This window comes from Rutidosis leptorrhynchoides, chromosome 2 (genome assembly GCF_046630445.1).
Source record: "Rutidosis leptorrhynchoides isolate AG116_Rl617_1_P2 chromosome 2, CSIRO_AGI_Rlap_v1, whole genome shotgun sequence".
Taxonomy (NCBI): Eukaryota; Viridiplantae; Streptophyta; class Magnoliopsida; order Asterales; family Asteraceae; genus Rutidosis; species Rutidosis leptorrhynchoides.
In genome coordinates this window covers 484,869,346-484,872,625 of record NC_092334.1, presented here as the reverse complement: position 1 = coordinate 484,872,625, position 3,280 = coordinate 484,869,346, and the positions used below count along the sequence as shown (strand labels likewise).

Genomic DNA, 3,280 nt, shown 5'->3' with positions numbered 1-3,280 from the left:
GCATTAATTTCACCGTCTTTGAGTATATCTCCCTACATCCAGCTTTAAATGTGAAACTAGGATCCGTGGATTCTTGGAAGATACATGTTATCTGCTTAGTAACGTAGGTGGCAATGTTGACTCGATCTGGTTCAAGAAGAGAGAACGGATTGTTTCTCCTTGCTTCTTCCATAACAACGTCTCGTAGCTCTTTGATAATCAGATCAGCGTGGTGATCAATGGTTACGTAAATTACTAGCCTTTCTGTTGTGCTTTCGAAATTATCTCTTTCCAAGAGAGCGAAAAAGGTGTGAATATCCTTTATTATTTGCAAGTCGGAGTGATAAGTCGGGCGTCCGGTGGAAAGATCCATATGCTTCTGGATGAGAGTCAGTAGTGCTCGTTGGTTTCGCGAGAATGGAAGTGCAGATCTGGCTAAGGCATTATAAACCTTAGAGTAAATGATCTTCTGATCTCGACAGAATCTTGTCTCAAGGATAGTACGAACCACTGAATTGTGCTCTCATTGCCTTTCTTCGTTATAGATATGATCGTGAAGAGAATTGATAAAGTCTTGAATGCGTTCTTCTTGGATTTCAACATCATTGTCTTCTCTTCGGAGATAGAGGTGGTGTTCTTCTCTGATAGCCATCATTCGTTCTGTTAAGCGTAGCGAAAAATCAATGGTTGATTTTCGGATGGCTTCGAGAATGTCTTCAAATTCATCAGTATTGTTGATGAAGGTTATCATGTCTGCGTGTGTGGATATAATCGGAATTCGATTTGAAAAAGAGTCCGGCTCCCCTTGATCTGGTTCGGTTGGAGAGTGTGAGTTATCTAGAATGTCTTCATGTTGCTCTACCTCGTCATCATCGATGTATTGTTCTTCTGAGGATGCGTCTAATGAACGGGTTTCTTCAGTATTCTGATTCTCTAGTTTAACACTTGCAGGATCAATTTATATATCCTTAACCTCAGCCTTGTCGGTCTTCTTCTTGAAACGAATGATTAAACTGTGATTTGTCGTCTCAAGCCTCATTACTTCTTCATGACGCTCAGTGCTTGGAGCGAGTATTGTCGCAGTTTCTTTTACGTCCTCCATTTTCTCTTCCTCTTCAGATTCCTCCTCTTCCTCTATTTCTTTGCTGGGATCCTCTTCTTCCATTTCTGGGTCGTTTACAGACTGTGATTCGACACCCATCTCGATATCGTCGGCTGGTGGTGAAGACTCGTCATCGAAAGTGATCCGTCTAGTGGAAATAGCAAACATCTCTGCCTGTCCAGAAAGATCGGTTGGTCGGTCAATTTTGAAGGTAACGCTCTCCCCATATGATCGTAAGATCAAGGTTTGATTGTACACATCAATGACAGTCCTAGCCGTATTTATAAAAGGTCTTCCTAACACCAATGGTGTGTGTAGGTCTTCCTTAATGTCCATCACTACGAAATCCGTAGGATACAAGAATTTGTCGACTTTCACCAAGACGTTCTCAACTATGCCCTTAGGATATCGAATTGTATGATTGGCAAGTTGGATTGTCATTTTGGTTGGTGACAAGTCTCCTAACTCTAATCTCTGATAGAGAGAGTAGGGGATTAGGTTGATACTTGCTCCTAAATCTGCTAACGCATGAATGGTTCTAGATTGGTAGATTGAACATGGGAAAACGAATCGGCCCGTATCTCCTAGCTTTGATGGTAGAGAGTTTCTGAGTAATGCAGAGCATTCTTCACTCAGTGGAATTTTGTTAGAGTCTGGTATCCTCTCCTTTGTAGAAAGAAGCCTTCGGATGTATCTCTTCTGGTTGGGAACTTTGGACATGGTGTCCAGGAATCTCCCATCAAGTTTGAAGGAATTGAGCTTGGATGGTTCCTCTTGTAGTCTTCCAGGATAAGGTACGCGAACTAGAGTTTCAGGAGTCAACTTCTGAGTATATGTCGATTTGTTCTTGAGCCTAGTTGACCTTCTCCGTGGTTCTTCATCTGAGATTACGGCATCCATTTTCTTTGCTTCTTCTATGTGGGGATTTTGGATAGTATTACTTGACAATCTTCCCTGCGGTCGGGTTTCAAGGCATTGTGATAACTGTCCGAGCTGCGTTTCCAAACTTTTGAGCAGAGCCAATTGATTTCTTATTAGTATCTCCTTCTGATCTTGTCTGGTTGTAGTTCTCTGATTTAACTGTTGTTGCCCTTGAAAGAACTGAGTTAACTGATCATCAGCTCCGAGAGTGGGGTTAGTTGCTTTTGTAATCTGGGTGGTAGGGGAATTTTCCTCAACTGGGGGACCAGTGAGTGGGAGTGGTTGATCGTAGGTCAATTGAGATTGTTGGGCTGGATAAGGTGGATAGCGATAGCGAATAGGTTGATTGCTTCGCTGAAAATGATTAACCCTAGGTGGTTGATTGAATCCGGGATTTGGTGGACGAGCTGGGTATTGGACGTAACAGACTGAACCGTCAGGGTTTTAGTACTCAACTTGATATTCTTCAGTAGGTTGCGGGTTGGTACAATTAACACAAGCCTGAGCTTGGTTAACCTGTTGCGGCTGCATCTTCAGTTCTCTGAGTTGTTTAGCAAGAGATTCCATCTTATCCGTGAGGGATTTGATGGCCTCCGTTTGATTGTTAAGTGTAGATATTGGGGCAGATGATGAAGTTGTTTCACCACTGTTCCAGTCATGATGATGCATTGTCATGTTCTCGAGCAATTCTCATGCTTCGTCTGCGGTTTGGTTCATCAGATTCCCTTGAGCTGCTGCATCGATCGTCGTCTTATGATTTACCGTAAGACCATTGTAGAAGGTACAGATTTTGGCTGACCGTTCTAGCTGGTGATTAGGGCATTTCTTCAGTAGGGTTTTGAATCGCTCCCATGCAGTGTAAAGAGATTCATCATAACTTTGTTTGAAGTTAATAATGTCATTCTTCAGCTTGGTTTGTTTAGAAGGAGGGAAATATTTGGTTAGGAATTTAGTAGTCATCTCCGTCCATGACGTGATAGAATCTTTTTCTAGACCTTCGAACCAAGTTTGAGCATGATGAGTGAGAGAATAGGGAACAAGTATAGCCGGACTATATCTTATCCTATCCCTGGCTGTTTGTAGGAGTTCAAAAGAGATATGAATTTATCAAGGTGAGAATTAGGATCGTCATTCGGTAATCCATGAAACTGACAGCTATTTTGAATGAGCTGGATGATGTGATGTTTTAATTCGAACGAGTGTCCTTGAATCTCTGGAAATTTGATTGGTCCTCCTCGACCTTCAATCGACAGTTTGGTGTTTTCTGCTAAAGTAACG

General features: G+C 42.1%; 1 non-coding gene across 1 annotated transcript; it reads left to right on the top strand.

The window, feature by feature from the left end:
• Nucleotides 1–2,807: 2,807 nt before the first annotated feature.
• LOC139895319 (small nucleolar RNA R71) lies at nt 2,808–2,914 on the top strand. Its single transcript, XR_011775776.1, has one exon. It is a non-coding gene; the product is annotated as a small nucleolar RNA R71 (small nucleolar RNA).
• Nucleotides 2,915–3,280: the final 366 nt, after the last annotated feature.